The 17,579-nt window shown below is 38.8% G+C and overlaps 1 non-coding gene across 1 annotated transcript; it reads right to left on the reverse strand.

Moving 5' to 3' along the window:
- Positions 1-979: 979 nt before the first annotated feature.
- Positions 980-1,085, reverse strand: LOC126004842 (U6 spliceosomal RNA). Its single transcript, XR_007494083.1, has one exon. It is a non-coding gene; the product is annotated as a U6 spliceosomal RNA (small nuclear RNA).
- Positions 1,086-17,579: the final 16,494 nt, after the last annotated feature.

Here is a 17,579-nt window from a genome sequence, read left to right on the forward strand (position 1 = left end):
GACAAGGTTAGGCTAGGTCAAAGGAGAGGACAAGAAGTGAAAGAATGAGAGTGAGAAAGTCCTTGGTGGTGCTGAAAAGATGGTAGAGTGGGAAAGGCACTGGCCTTGCACACAACCTACCTGGGATTGATCCTGTGACTGACCTTGGTTTGACCTCTGACATTACATAAGCTCCCCCAAGCATTACCAGGAGTGATTCCTGAGTGCAGAGTCAGGAGAAATCCCTCCTCATTGCCTGTCCAGTGTGACCCAGAAGCCTAGGACGCCCTAGCCTAGGATGGACTGCGGTTTGATCCACCCGGAATCCCATATGGTCCTTCCAAGCCAGGAACAATTTCTAAGAGCATAGCCAGGAATAACCCCTGAGCGTCACCAAGTATGCCCCCCCAAAAAAGAAAGTCTTTGGTATTTTGATGATGATGGAAGTTCTTTATATATCAGAAACTATTATTAGCATTAATTATTAATAATTAATAATAATCATTAAAGCTGTTTCAGCCCTGTAACCTCAACTATAGTAAAAAAAGAATAAAGCATTCCTATAATATTAATAATACAGGAGCAAAAAACTTGGATTCCAACACTGATAGTATGCATTTTATACACATATAGATAAATATATTAGTTATATAAACACTAATTTGTATGTATGTGTATCTTAAGTTTCACAAAGCTACTTAAAATGCATTTTGAGTACAAGTCTATTTGTGGATGATTTATAAGTTGACATTTATAAAAATCACAAAATTATTTTTACCTAACTGTGGATGCCCTCTGTGAAGTGGTCCCTGAACTGCCTGAATAGATGGAACTCCTGTTGAGCTATTTGTTTCAGGAACTATCCTTGAGGCTGAAAGGTTCAGAGACACCACCAGCACCAGGAATGGGGAGGGACACACAAAGAGGTGTGCCATCCCCCTTGATTCTTAATTGGGCATGACCTTGGGCCCTCCCACCTCTCTCACAGAGCTCTGGTTACAATACTTATCAATACTGCCTTGCTCCAGGGCACTTATTGCGCAGGGGCCATGCTAATCTTCTCTGTATCATTCCAATTTTAGTATATGTGCTGCCGAAGCAAGCACCAGGGCACTCCTAAACCCCATTATTCTTGCGAGCTTCTCCTCAGTGTCTCATCTACCCCCACCCCAGGTCCTGATACCATTCGAATATCCCAGTTCCTCTTTTTGTCCTATATAAGCACTGTTATAGGGGGAATAAACTGCCTCTAGTCATCAGCCTGGGACTGATTATTTCCTAGTCTTGAGCTGGTGGGAATGGCCTAGGTCACCAGGAGGAGGAAGCTGACCCTTGCCAACCAACAGGGTTGGCATACTGAACTAAGACCTTCAGATAAATAAAAAGATAAATGCAAAATAATTAGACCAAAATTAGCCTACTGGAACAGTAAATTTTATAAAACTTCACAATATATGAAAATACTTTGTAAATATGTCATAAGTTCCAACTAACAACTACTATGACAATGTTAATTAGTGAGAGAAGTAGAATGCCTGTGTTGAATACAGGCAGGGGGTGTGGGTGGAGGTAAATGGGGTAAATTAGTGGTGGGATGTTGCATTAGTGAAGGGGGTGTTCTTTTTGTGACTAAAACCCAACTAAAGTCATGTTTGTAATCACAAATAAATTATTTAAATAAAGGTAAAAATGATAAAAAAATAAAAAATATGTCATAAGTTCCAGATATGACAAAGGGAAAAATGTACAAAATTGGTTCCATAAAGACATTTTAAAGTAGACTAATAGACATAGATACATGATATGTTACTATGAAGTTAAAAACTACATGAAAGTGATGCAAGTATTTTCTTTACCTATCTAAAAATGTTCAAACAAACTATAATAGAAGATCAGCAACCTTGTTGAGCTCAGCCTACAAAACTACTTGATAGAAAAAGAAATAGCAATGACAGGGGCCGGAGGGGTGACTAAGTGGTAAGGCGTTTGCCTTGCACATGGCTGACCTAGGACAGACTGAAGTTCAATCCCCCAGCATCCCATATGATCCCCAAGCCAGGAGCAATTTCTAAGCACAGAGCCAGGAGTGGCCCCTGACCATCACCGGGTGTGACCCAAAAAGCAAAGAAAAAAATAAAGAAATAGCAATGACAGTAAATCTTTGAATGAAAACTCAAATTCATCAATAATTTTGAAAATGCAAACATGAACAATGAGATTTTCTTTTGTGGTTTTGTTTTGCTTCAGGGCCATGCCATGTAGTTGCTCAGGAATTTGTTCCTAGTTTTGCACACAGGGATCAATTTTAGCCATGCTTATGGGACCACATGGGATACCAGGGATCAATCTGGGTCAATCAAATGCAAGGCAAGTGCTCCACCCATTATATTACCTCACTGGCTTTTGATATTTTTTTTGTTTGGTTGGTTGGTTTTTTTTTGGGGGGGTTAGGGGGGTTACGCCAGTGATACTCAAGGGCTCTGTGTTCAGAAATTTCTCTTGGCTTGAGGGACCATACGAGACATGGGGGTTGGAAGTGGAGGAATCAAACCTAGATCACCAGTCCTAGGTCAGCCACGTGCAAGTCAAATAAATGTCCTACCGCTGCACCACTGCTCTGGCCCCTGATATTTCTTATCTAGCATATTAAAATCTTGATGTTCTCCATTGCTGTTAGAATGTGCATGACTTTTCCAATGTGCATTGTAGATTAGAAAATTAGTATATTTCTGGCAGAGAAATAGTACAATGGGTAAGGCACTTCCTTTCACACAGTTAGCCTGCATTCAATCTCTCTCTAACACATTTGGTTAAAGGTTATGACATTTCACTACCATTAAAGTTTCTGAGACCCTTCAGTAATGTATGTCCCCACTAGTTTCACCCCACCAGGGATAATCAGGAACAAACCCCAGTCATAGAATCATAAAGAATCCCTGAACACCACCTGGTGTGCCCTGAAACTAAAACAAACAGGAAAAAACAGTCATTAATTTGTAGATTATTTATTTGGAGAGTTACTGGTAATATTTTTCAAAAATTTAAATATACATTGTCTTTGACCCAGCATCCTTATATCTTGGGAAATGTAGAGTTGTTTTGATTATACAAACACCAATGCATGCACACAGGATTGTGGGAAGTATTCTGTTAACTAAACACTATGTCCTTTCTGTTTGTTTTATTGGTTGCTGTTGTTATTTTAGGGTCACATTCAGTGGTGCTCAGAGCTTACTCCTGGCTCTGAACTCAGATCACTTCAACTGGGCTAGTGAAACATAGCACCATAAATTCTGTTTATGTCTCAGAGCTCCATTTCTTCTTCCTCCTCCTCCTTTCCTTCTTTTCTTCCTTTCTTCCTCCTTTTTTTCTTTTTTCTTTTTCTTTCTTTTCTCTCTCCTTTCTTTCATTTTTACTTTCTTTTTCTTTCTGTCTTCTTTCTTTTTCTCTCTTTCTCTCTCTCTCTCTGTTCTCTCTCTCAATGGCTCCTAAAATGAAGAAAGAATTTGATCAGAGATTCAATCAGTTTAAAGAAAAGCTGTGCAAAACATTAAAGAACTCATTCAATTGAAATAGAAGGAGCTAAGGATTATAGTAGAGAATCCCAGCAGCAGAACTGAGGAACCTAAAAGCCAAATCAATGTGCTTGAAAACAAAACAAAAGACACCATCAAATAAGAAGAGGAAACAGAAAGAAGTAAAAGAAAATATAAAGGATTTATGGACAATAGTAATAGGAACAAACTGAATCATAATAAAACTGTACAGAGAGGAAAAAGATAAAGAATGGCAAGTGGGAGAGACAGTAGCTGAGAATTCCTCAGCCTGGGGAGGGAGACCTGGGCAGATTCAGCAGGCCCATAGAGAGCCAGAGAAAGTAAAATCCAAACAGAGCAATATTAAGACATGTTGTATTCAAAATGGCAGGAAGTAAAAAGAAAGAATGAGAGTAGGAAGAGAAAAACAAAAGCCTTGGTAAAATAAAAATTACCATTTCCACCTTATATCAACAATCTTAGGACTAACTTAATGAATAAAATTTTTTAGGAATCATTTATATTATCTTTATGAACTTTTTCTGGGATGCTATAATATGGTTTTTCAGTAGTTGAATTATAAATAACCTAATTATAAACAACAACTAACAGATAATGGGAAATTTTTTATAATGATTTCTTTATTTAAGTACCATGGTTAAAAATAAAAAAGTCCATATTTGGGTTTCCATAGAGAGAAAGCAAATTTTAAGAGATTTCTTACTCCTTATTCTGACTTTCCAACATAAATCAAACTTCTAAACCACTGTTGGTTTGGCTTGTTACATTATCTTTCTTTAAATATAGTTTAAAATGCAGTTACCAAGACCAGTACTTAGAAAACATTTTCTTAGTACATGCCACTTGCTTATTATTATACACAAACATTTCACAGATCAGAAAACATAGATAAATGATAAATGAGTTTTAGTTAGTAAACATATGAGCTTTCAACTGTTTTGATCACAAGGTTAGTTCCAATTCAGACCATTAATCTGACACTAGTAAAGTATTCAATTAGTTTGATTATTTTGTTTAACAAATGAATACAGGAGATGGAGAGAGCACAGCAGTTAAGGCATCTATCTTGTATATGGCTGACCCTAGTTTGATCCCCAATACCTCTTATGATCTTCTGAGCCCACTAAGAGTGATTTCTGTTGAAGATCCAGGAATAAGACCCAAGCACAACAGGTATGGCTCAAAAACAAAACAAAAGAAAAACATGAACAAATACAAATATTGGGCTTCTATCTCTGTAGTCTTGCTTTTTATAATCCCGAAACATGCAATGAAAGCAAAGAAGGGAATCTCAAATGTAAGGGAGAATTTTTTTTTATCTTTTGATTATCAGATACAACCACTGTAGACAGGATGGGATGGAAAAACTCTGGAATGAATTGTGTGCTTAGTCCTGTGACTTAACACCCCATAAGTATGAGTTAGAGTTCTCCTTTGGTAGATGAAGTACTCAAAGGATTGCAATGGTGATAGCTATGTGGGAAAACTCTTCAAGAAGATATAGGTCACCTAATTTTTTCAGTCTTTTTTTTTAAATTACAGTGGTGCTGTTGGTCATTATTTGTGTTCTCTTAAGCAGAACTGAACTTGTTCTTTGTCAATATAAAAGGTGAAAACCACGTAATTCAAAGCTGTAATTGCTTCAGTTGTAAATAGGAGAAACCCAAACAGCCACCACATTATTTTGTTGTTTGTAGATTATGGGTCCAGATTTCAAGGGTTACCTCTTTTTGAGAGATAATTATGTTTCTGTACATAAAATATGAAACACAGGAAGCTGTGCTTCTGAAATGACCACTCAGATATACTACTATTCAAAAGCAGCAGCAAAAACCCCACAAGAACTTAAAACATGGCAAGAAACTTAGTCTTTTATTTTTATGAAAAAGGGGGAATAGTAACAAGTCACCTACATGTTTCATGTAAACACTGTTCTTGTAAATTAAATTAAGATTTAATTGAAAATATTAAAGTGGATTTTAAGCTTGAATTGTAGATTGGAAAAATCAGTGCTTGTACTCCAGATTTATAGTGGTAGTTTTGTTACTGATTTTTGACCTTAGCTATTTTTGACCTTGGCTGTTTGTATGGAATTGAAAATGTCTTAATACTATCTGTGCTTTTCATTTATTAAGGACAATGATAAGAAAATTTTTTCTAATGAGAATATCTTTACTTATTTTTAATTATAAACTTTGAAAGTTTTGGATATTGGACAAACCACACTATGAACTGGGAGACACAATTGTAGAACAGATACTTTCTCAGCAAGAAGGTATGCTTTGTGGTATGGCTGTAACATCAAAAAGTGACTGTTGTGAAGATTGTGAGTTCCTCCATAAGGCCCTGTAAAGTGAGCAACAGAAGTGAAAGGAGTTATTCCTGAGTGCAGAGCCAGGGAAAAGTCCTGAGCATGGCTGGATTGGAAGAGGGAAGAAAGGAAGGAGGGAGGGAGGGAGGGAAGGAAGGAAGAAGGAAGGAAGGAAGGAAGGAAGGAAGGAAGGAAGGAAGGAAGGAAGGAAGGAAGGAAGGAAGGAAGGAAGGAAGGAAGGAAGGAAGGAAGGAAAGAAGGAAGGAAGGAAGGAAGGAAGGAAGGAAGGAAGGAAGGAAGGAAGGAAGGAAAGAAGGAAGGAAGGAAGGAAGGAAGGAAGGAGGGAGGGAGGGAAGGAAGGAAGGAAGGAAGGAAGGAAGGAAGGAAGGAAGGAAGGAAGGAAGGAAGGAGGGAAGGAAGGAAAGAAGGAGGGAAGGAAGGAAGGAAGGAGGGAAGGAAGGAAGGAGGGAAGGAAGGAAGGAAGGAAGGAAGGAAGGAAGGAAGGAAGGAAGGAAGGAAGGAAGGAAGGAAGGAAGGAAGGAGGGAGGAAAAACAGAAAGATAAAGAGAAAAACAGAGACAAAGAAAGAAATAGTTGAAAGATGGGGCTGGGATCCGCGAAAGTACACCGGCCCAGTGGGGCTCAGCTGTGAAAGACTGTGAGTGTGACCTGTCTATGTCTGTCTACTGTCCTCTTGCGTGAAACTCTTGCGAGTGGGGCAAAAAGAGCCTCCAGAAACCTCGCTCGCCCAGACGCCATTTTCAGGGAGGGACTTCAGAGCATAAAAACCGGCTATCCTTTGCAAAAGCTGGCTCCCTGTGTGTGACACCAGGCGGGGAAAATCCGCGAAAGTACACCGGCCCAGTGGGGCTCAGCTGTGAAAGACTGTGAGTGTGACCTGTCTATGTCTGTCTACTGTCCTCTTGCGTGAAACTCTTGCGAGTGGGGCAAAAAGAGGCTCAGAGGAGCACGGCCGCTCCGCTTCGCTACGCGGCCGTGCACTCTTTCTAAGGAAAGAACTCCATTGCAACAAGAAGGAAAAATCACACTAAGAACGGCGCTATATCACAGAAGCAAACATTTCTCTCTGGACTGTCTTCTCTGTTACATGCTCGGGCCTAAGATTTGACCCAGTGTGAGGCTTCATCCACGGAGGACTCCCCTCCCTTAGAGGCAAGTCAGCCCATCCAGAAAGGGAGGAGCCAGAGGAGTGTGCTGCCTACATCATATAGACAATGAATACCACTACAACACGTAGAAAAACCCACAATACAAATGTGACAATGGGGAAACAGCGCAGGCCAGCATCAGACATAGAGAATGAAGATGACAATTCTGAGGACCAGATAATGACTGAACAACTAATCAACCTCTCAGATAAGGACTTTAGACTAGCAATATGGAAGGTGCTCAACAGACTCCAAGAAACCATGGATCGAGTTGAACAGAACACTAATAAGAACCAAGAAAATATGAAGGCAGAAATGACAAAACTCCAAACTGAAATAACATGTCAACTAACAGGCCTGAAAAACTCAGTAAACGAAGTGAATGACAAAATGGATAAGCTCTGGGACAGGGTATCAGAAGCTGAGAATAGACTTGGTGCTGTGGAAGATGAGATACATAACAATTCCATACAGCAGGAGAGATTGGACAAAAAACTTAAAGCAAATGAGCAGACAATGGAAAAATTAGTCAAAGAATGGGAACAGACGAAAATAGAAGTCTATGATAAGATCAACAGAAACAACTTAAGAATCATTGGAGTCCCAGAGACCCAGGAAGAAAATTTCCAGGAAGAATCAATGGTCAAGAACATCATTAAAGAGAAACTTCCAGAGCTAAAGAATATATGTGATCAAATCCTGCATGCCCGAAGAGTACCAACCAAAAGAGACCCCAGAAAAACCACCCCAAGACACATCCTAGTCACAATGACAAATCCCACAGATAGAGACAGCATTCTGAAAACAGCAAGATCAAAAGGGGAAATCATGTTCAAGCAAGCTTCCCTGAGATTTACAGCAGACCTGTCACCAGAAACGCTCAATGCCAGAAAGCAGTGGTGGGATATTGTGACAAGACTGAATGAAATGAATGCTTCACCCAGAATACTATACCCAGCAAAACTCACTTTCCGGTTTGATGGAAGAATACATGGTTTCACAGACAAAAAACAGCTCAGAAACTTCACAGACACAAAACCAGTCTTAAGAGAAAAACTGAAAGACCTAATCTAAGACAAGACTACCCAAAAGACACACCAAATTTTGAAATAAAGATGGCGTTAAATCCCAGGACAATTCTTTCTCTCAACGTCAATGGACTAAATGCACCAGTTAAGAGACACAGAGTGGCTAAATGGATCAAAAAACTCAATCCAACCTTCTGCTGCCTACAAGAAACGCACCTGAATAGTCAGAACAAACATAGACTCAAAATAAAAGGCTGGAGAAAAGTTATCCAAGCAAACAACACCCATAAAAAAGCTGGAGTGGCCATACTAATATCAGATAATGCAAACTTTATACTCAGGAAGGTTGTAAGGGACAAAGACGGACATTTTATATTAATCAAGGGGTACGTAGAGCAGGAAGAATTCACTCTCCTAAACATATATGCACCGAATGAGGGGCCAGCAAAATATTTAATACAACTGCTGACAAATCTGAAAAATAATATCAACAACAACACAATAATTGTGGGGGACCTTAACACGGCTTTGTCAACACTGGACAGGTCAACCAGACTGAAACCCAACAAGAATATACTAGACCTGAGGAGAGAAATGGAAGAAAGAGGCCTAGTGGATATATATAGGACACTCCATCCCCAGAAACCTGGATACACATTCTTCTCCAATGTACATGGGACATTCTCCAGGATAGACTACATGCTGGCACATAAAACATACCTCCATAAGATCAAGAGGATAGAAATTTTGCAGACTACCTTCGCTGACCACAAGGCTCTGAAATTATTTGTGAACTCCAAAGGGACTCAGAAGAAACACTTTAACACCTGGAAGTTAAACAGCCTCATGCTCAATAACCAGTGGGTCCGAGATGAAATCAAGGAGGAAATAAAAAGGTTCCTGGAAACAAATGACAATAAAGACACAAACTCTCAGAACTTATGGGACACAGCAAAAGCAGTACTGAGAGGAAAATTTATAGCTTTGCAAGCACACATCAGGAAGGAAGAAGGAGCTTACCTGAGTAGCTTAATGACACAGCTAATAGAACTAGAAAATGCTCAACAAAAGGACCCAAGAACAGGAAGACAGAAGGAAATAACAAAGCTGAGAGCAGAAATCAACGAAGTGGAAACTCAAAAAACAATCCGAAAGATCAACGAAAGCAGAAGTTGGTTCTTTGAAAAAATAAACAAGATTGATAGACCACTGGCAAACCTAACAAAGAAAGAGAGAGAGAGAAACTTGATAACTCGTATCAGGAATGAAAAAGGAGAGATCACTACTGATATGACAGAGATTCAAAGGGTAATCAGAAACTACTTTGAAAAACTCTACGCCACTAAAAATGAGAACCTGGAAGAAATGGATAAATTCTTGGACTCTTATAATCTTCCACGGTTGAAGGAAGAGGATGTAGCATATCTAAACACCCCCATCACCATTGATGAAATTAAAACAGTAATCAAATGTCTGCCGAAAAACAAAAGCCCAGGTCCAGATGGATTCACTAATGAATTCTATCAAACTTTCCAAGAGGAACTACTGCCAATCTTGGCAAGACTCTTTCATGAAATTGAACAAACAGAAACACTTCCAAATAGCTTTTATGAAGCCAACATCACCTTGATACCTAAACCAGACAGAGACGCTACCAAAAAAGAAAATTACAGACCAATATCACTGATGAATGCAGATGCAAAGATCCTCAACAAAATCCTGGCAAATAGGATTCAATGCCTCATTAAGAAGATCATCCACTACGATCAAGTAGGTTTCATCCCAGGAATGCAAGGCTGGTTTAACATCCGTAAATCTATCAACATAATACACAACATCAATAACAAGAAAAATAAAAACCACATGATCATATCAATAGATGCAGAGAAAGCATTTGATAAGGTCCAACACCCATTCTTGATCAAAACTCTCAGCAAGATGGGAATGGAGGGAACCTTTCTCAATATAGTGAAGGCCATCTACCACAAGCCAGTGGCAAATATTATCCTCAATGGAGAAAAACTGAAAGCCTTCCCTCTAAATTCTGGCACAAGACAAGGCTGTCCTCTCTCACCACTCCTATTCAACATAGCACTGGAAGTACTTGCTATAGCGATTAGGCAAGAAAAGGATATCAAGGGAATCCAGATAGGAAAGGAAGAAGTCAAACTCTCACTGTTTGCAGATGACATGATACTCTACTTAGAAAACCCTAAAGACTCTATCAAAAAGCTTCTAGAAACAATAGACTCATATAGCAAGGTGGCAGGCTACAAAATTAACACACAAAAATCAATGGCCTTTCTATACACCAACAGTAATAAAGAAGAAATGGACATTAAGAAAACAACCCCATTCACAATAGTACCACACAAACTCAAATATCTTGGAATCAACTTGACTAAATATGTGAAGGACCTATACAAAGAAAACTATAAAACTCTGCTCCAAGAAATAAGAGAGGACACACGGAAATGGAAACACATACCCTGCTCATGGATTGGCAGGATTAACATCATCAAAATGTCAATACTCCCCAAGGCATTATACAGATTTAATGCCATCCCTCTAAAGATACCCATGACATTCTTCAAAGAAGTGGATCAGACACTTTTGAAATTCATTTGGAACAATAAACACCCTCGAATAGCTAAAGCAATCATTGGGAAAAAGAATATGGGAGGAATTACTTTTCCCAACTTTAAACTGTACTACAAAGCAACAGTTATCAAAACAGCATGGTATTGGAATAAGGATAGGTCCTCAGATCAGTGGAATAGGCTTGAATACTCAGAAAATGTTCCCCAGAGATACAACCATCTAATTTTTGATAAAGGAGCAGGAAATCCTAAATGGAGCAGGGAAAGCCTCTTCAACAAGTGGTGTTGGCACAATTGGATAGCCACTTGCAAAAAATTAAACTTAGACCCCCAGCTAACATCATGTACAAAGGTAAAATCCAAATGGATTAAAGACCTCGATATCAGCCCCAAAACCATAAGATATATAGAACAGCACATAGGCAAAACACTACAGGACATTACAGGCATCTTCAAGGAGGAAACTGCACTCTCCAAGCAAGTGAAAGCAGAGATTAACAGATGGGAATATATTAAGCTGAGAAGCTTCTGCACCTCAAAGGAAATAGTGCCCAGGATACAAGAGCCACCCACTGAGTGGGAGAAACTATTCACCCAATACCCATCAGATAAGGGGCTAATCTCCAAAATATACAAGGCACTGACAGAACTTTACAAGAAAAAAACATCTAACCCCATCAAAAAATGGGGAGAAGAAATGAACAGACACTTTGACAAAGAAGAAATACGCATGGCCAAAAGACACATGAAAAAATGTTCCACATCACTAATCATCAGGGAGATGCAAATCAAAACAACGATGAGATACCACCTCACACCCCAGAGAATGGCACACATCACAAAGAATGAGAATAAACAGTGTTGGCGGGGATGTGGAGAGAAAGGAACTCTTATCCACTGCTGGTGGGAATGCTGTCTAGTTCAACCTTTATGGAAAGCGATATGGAGATTCCTCCAAAAACTGGAAATCGAGCTCCCATACGATCCAGCTATACCACTCCTAGGAATATACCCTAGGAACACAAAAATACAATACAAAAACCCCTTCCTTACACCTATATTCATTGCAGCTCTATTTACCATAGCAAGACTCTGGAAACAACCAAGATGCCCTTCAACAGATGAATGGCTAAAGAAACTGTGGTACATATACACAATGGAATATTATGCAGCTGTCAGGAGAGATGAAGTCATGAAATTTTCCTATACATGGATGTACATGGAATCTATTATGCTGAGTGAAATAAGTCAGAGAGAGAGAGAAAAACGCAGAATGGTCTCACTCATCTATGGGTTTTAAGAAAAATGAAAGACACCCTTGTAATAATAATTTTCAGACACAAAAGAGAAAAGAGCTGGAAGTTCCAGCTCACCTCAGGAAGCTCACCACAAAGAGTGATGAGTTTAGTTAGAGAAATAACTACATTTTGAACTGTCCTAATATTGAGAATGTATGAGGGAAATGTAGAGCCTGTTTAGGGTACAGGCGGGGGTTGGGTGGGGAGGAGGGTGATTTGGGACTTGGGTGATGGGAATGTTGCACTGGTGATGGGTGGTGTTCCTTTTATGACTGAAACCCAAACACAATCATGTATGTAATCAAGGTGTTTAAATAAAAAAAAAATTAAAAAAAAAAAAAAAAAAAAAAAAAAAAAAAGAAAGATGGGGCTGGAGCAACAGCACAGCGGTAGTATGTTTGCCTTGCGCGCAGATGACCCAGGACAGACGGGGTTCAATCCCCAGCATCCTAGATGTTTCCCCAAGCCTGCCAGGAGTGATTTCTGAAAGCCAGGAGTAACTCCTGAATGCCACCGGGTGTGGCCCAAAAACAAAAACAAAACAAAAAAGAAATAGTTGAATAGTTGGAAGAGCTCTATTTAACAATCTAAGTTTTTATCTCAAAAATCTATAAAAAGTTGATTTAGAGCTGGGGAGGATTTAGGCACTTGCTTAGCATGTGATGACAGCTATGACACTGGTTCAATTTCCACTACCACATATGGCCCACGGAGTACTGCCAGACATGACTCCTGAGCACAGAGCCAGGGTTGGCCTCTATGTAGAACCAAGTGCACCCAGCCACTTGCCAACTCAGCCACCCCAATAAAGGGAAAGATAGATTAACTCATATCAAGCAGAAGAAAGGAAATGTTCACAATTCTGTTAATAATAGCTTTATGCATCTTTCCATCACCACATCCATAACCAAAGTAACCCTTTCCCTCCACCAACATCTGAAGCAGCCCTCTCACCAGCCTCCTACACCCACGGTACACCTAGTTCTGTAGACCAACTCTCTAATTCTGTTGCCTTTGGCATTTATTTATCCCTCATTATGTTCTTCATATCCCACATTTGGTCAAATTATTTTGTGTCTGCCCCCCTCCTCTTGACTAACTTCATTCTAGTTCCATCCATATAGAGATAAATTGTATAATTTTTATCTTTTCATATATCTGAGTGGTATTTAGTCTATTGTATGTTATGAAAATATTCTTTCTGTGTGTTGTCTGTTTGTTTAGTTTTGTCGGGACCACACAGTATCACTCCTGGCAATGCTTGAAGACCACATATATAGGGGTTGGAACCCAGAGCAGTCATGAATAAGAGTTTTAATTCACATGCTATCTCTGCCTGGGGACAGATAGTGGAATGTTTTGTCTTTTTAATTCTGGTTATTTCGTTTGTGGTGCAGAACCTTTTTAATTGATAGAGTCCCATTTATTTAACTTTGCTTCACTTGCTTAGCTACTCACACCGAATAATTAAAAATACAGCCACCGGGCCTGGAGAGAGCACAGCGACGTTTGCCTTGCAAGCAGCCGATCCAGCACCAAAGGTGGTTGGTTCAAATCCTGGTGTCCCATATGGTCCCCTGTGCCTGCCAGGAGCTATTTCTGAGCAGACAGCCAGGAGTAACCCCTGAGCATCGCTGTGTGTGGCCCAAAAACAAAAAAAACAAACAAACAAACAAAAAAATACAACCACCAAGATCTCTAGAAACAGAGGTCTGATTTTACCATCCAAGGCAAAGCAGAAGTCTTCCACACCATGAAAGCAGCAAGGTGAGAGTAAATGATCATGCAAGGAGTCTAGAGTTAATCCCATGACAGTATACTTCAGGGGTGGAGAAATCTTGTATCTCCTAGGTCAAGGGAATTCCCTCTACAATATCCCCAATAGTTACTGTGCCTATGCAGGGAAATAAAGAAAAGGAGGGAAAAAAAAAAAAAACAACCACAAAACAATAATTTTTCCACGTGTTTATTTATCCATTGATCAATTTTTTGACGTCTTTATTTTGGTGTGGAGATTACGATTGATGTCTCCAATATTATTTTATTTTATTTTGTCTTGTCTTTCTCTTTCTTTTTGCACTTGAGCATGATTTGATTTCAGAACCGAGACTATTGTGTGGTGCCTGTCTTTATTGCTGTAGTCCTCACCAGTTATTTAATTCGATATTTTTTCTGTATTGTTGTGGTATTTCAATTACCTTTTTCACGTCCTCTCTCAAACTGAGGTTGGAAGCCTCTAGAGGGACTCAGCCCATTTTCTTTTTTTTTTTTTTAACTTTTTTTTTTCTTCTTCTTTTTTTTTCTCTTTATTTGGATATCTTGATTACATAAATGATTGTGATAAGGTTTCAGTCCTATAAAGATCACCCCTCTTCACCAGTGCAACATTCCCGCCACCAAAGTCCCAAATCTCCCTCCATCCCACCCCACCCCCACCTGTACTCCAGACAGGCTTTCCAGTTCCCTCATTCATTCACTTGATTACAGCCCTCAGCCCATTTTCAGCGTATTTGACTTTTGACTTCTTTTTTTTCCCCTCTTATTTTGTACCCCAATCTATTGCTTTTCTTGCTTTCAAACAAAACCACATACCTCGATTTTTCAAGCTCTGCCTCTTAAATAGAGGGGGAAACATGGGAGGGTTCCAGGACCAAACAGATATGTGACCACTAATAGTAAGCCAGACAAAGAGGCGTCCACCTACTCTAGCAGCCCGGGGGGTGATTGTGGGGTATATGCATTGTAGAAAGGGAACTGGAATGGGGGGAGGGCATAGTTGGTGATGGGTACTCCCCTGACTCAATGTTAATATGTACCTAAAATACTACTGTGAAAGATATGTAAGCCATTATGGAAAAATATTGTGTTTTTAATCAGAAACTTTCTTTGACTTACATGTATTATTATTATATCAATTATATCATATGTTATGCTATGTCACTATATAATGTTATGTTAGTTTACCTCATTCTGTTAATCAATTTTGTCTCTTGATAAATTCTTACAATAAAAAATATAAATAAAAAATACTTTTATATTTTATGTTACATAGGATTCTGTCTATATTTTTTCTCAGTATATCTTACAAACTGTGGTCTGATAATGAGGTCTTTAATGGATCTTGAATTGAACATGGTGGAAGATCAAAAGAATAATTTACAAATTAGTTTCTCATTTGACTGCTATATATGTTCACAAAGAAATCTTGTTTATCAGACTCTTGCCTACATCCAGTCTTCCAAGTTCACCGTGTATACTGACCTGTGTTAGTTAAGGGTACTAGCATGCAAGGCTTTAAATCAAAGACCTCTGTCTCCTTTTCTAAAGTTTGAGCTGTTGATGAAACACTTAAAATCCATTCCAGCTCTATTTTAGTGTTTTGACCATTCAAGTAAGCCCTAAGAGCTTGACAATGTCTGACATCTTTGTAATAACTTCCTGGTGTCTGAAAGTTCCTTTTCTATATTATCCAGAATGATTATTGGAAACGTCAAACATTGGTTTGGCTCTTTTTTCAATGCCTATGCACATTCTACTCACATGCAGAATAGGACATACTCTCCTTTTTCATTTACACATCTTCAGAAATTATTTTCATCCTCCTTATGCATATCTCATCCCTTCCTCTCTGTTCTCAAGAGGTTTCAACTTTTTACTTAGGTTTGAGACTGTAACACTCTCTAATACAGTTCCTCCTTTTTCAACCTCTAACCTAAAATACATAACTAACTCCTAATTAGTAATTTGAAAGTCAGTGCAGATGTCACCTCCATTCCCTAGGTCCAAAGTAAAGATAGCAAAACCTGTTCCTTTTCCCTGAGGTTAATTCCCTGGAAAGAACTGATATGCCTGATGCTGTACTCACATTGGTATATTAGCGTGGATTGTGGTGTTATTATTTATTCCCGATAAGGAACCTATTAGAATGGCCTAGAAATAACTGTTTGTGCACACTATCCAACCCCACATACTCCAGGGTTCAGAGAGTATGATGAATATAAGTTCCAATACCTATTTGTTGGGGATGCTAAATGGAACACACTTCTTCAAGATAGACAACTATGCCATTTCTTTGGCCTCCTTGGTTTGTGATCTTTCCAGAGAAAAAATCTTAATACATACAGTTTCCAGGTACCCTCCACTTCCTGAATAAAATTTGATCTCTCATCTGTTCTTCGAAGTGGACAGACATCCATCAAAGCTCTATGTTAATTATATATCAACTTGTTGTTTTGGGCATTTGACTTCAACTAGAATTCAGACTAAAATGTTGTAAGAGTACGGGAAGAGCCATAGAATTTGGAAGACTGGTGAAAATATCATGAGTGTCATAAACAAGTGAATCAAGGTGAGTTTACATTTGGGCATCTAGAACTGATGTTGTTTTTTACAGCCATTTTTGATTTGCAAAGGTCTGTACATGTAGCAGAAGGTACAGCTAGACTGTAGACCTAGTACTAGCAAGTGACAGTCCCAGTGCCAAACTAGATTTCCCTGACTGTATTGGCCCTGAGATATTCCATACTGGTCTTCCTTGTTGTAGAGGAGGTCTTATAGGACCACGAGGGTCCATAAATCTGGAGTCTGTATCTCTCCTTCAAGATTTTGTTTGGATTATTCCAACCTAAGAATTTCTGCACTCACACACTCCCAAGCATATTTCTAATAATTTTCTTTTCAAAGGCTGACCACTGTACAGTGTAGTGTGTTCCCATGGGCCTGAATGGAAGGGGTGAGCATACATGTACACAGTTTGGAGCAGCAGCTTGTCATGTTCACATAAATGTGAACATTAGACTGGATCCTGAGCTATAATCATGGCTTTAACTTAGATGTATATTAAGTAAAACCTCTGTACCACCTCCATTCTGCCCCACTTAGGGGTTTTGTGTACAACTGGACCTGAGAGTTAAAAGCCATATAAGAATAATAAGATTTGGGGCTAAAGAAATAGCTTAAAAGTCTTCTGAAGCACCAGTGGGTTAGAACAGAATTTCCAGACATAAACCCCCAGATATACAATCAACTAATATTTGACAAAAGAGCCAAGAACTTGAAATGGAACAAAGAAAGTCTTTTCAACAAATGGTGTTGGTACAATTGGAAAACCACATGTAAGAAATTCAAAATTGACACATACCTCACTTCTTATACAAAAATCAACTCAAAATGGATCAAAGACCTCGAAATTAGACCCGAATTGATAAAGTTTATAGAGAATAAAATAAACACTCGAAGACCTATATATCAAAAAGGTCTTCGAGGATGGAGCACCAATAGTAAGAACTTTAGCGTTAAACATAAACAAATGGGACTACATCAAACTAAAAAGCTTCTGCATGGCAAAAGAAACCCTACTTAACACAAGAATACAGTTAACTGACTAGGAAAAAATCTTTTCACTCAACATATCAGATAAAGGGCTGATATCCAGAATATACAAAACACTCAGAAAGCTGAGCCCCCCAAAACCAAATAAAGCCATACCAAACACAATTATGTATGTAATCAAAGTGTTTAAATAAAATTTAAAAAAATGGGAAGATGAAATGAACAGACACTTCTCAGAGGAAGACTGAAAGATGACCAATAAACACATGAAAACATGCTCACCTTCACTCATCATCAGAGAAATCC

The sequence above is a fragment of the Suncus etruscus genome, chromosome 3 (genome assembly GCF_024139225.1).
Source record: "Suncus etruscus isolate mSunEtr1 chromosome 3, mSunEtr1.pri.cur, whole genome shotgun sequence".
Taxonomy (NCBI): Eukaryota; Metazoa; Chordata; class Mammalia; order Eulipotyphla; family Soricidae; genus Suncus; species Suncus etruscus.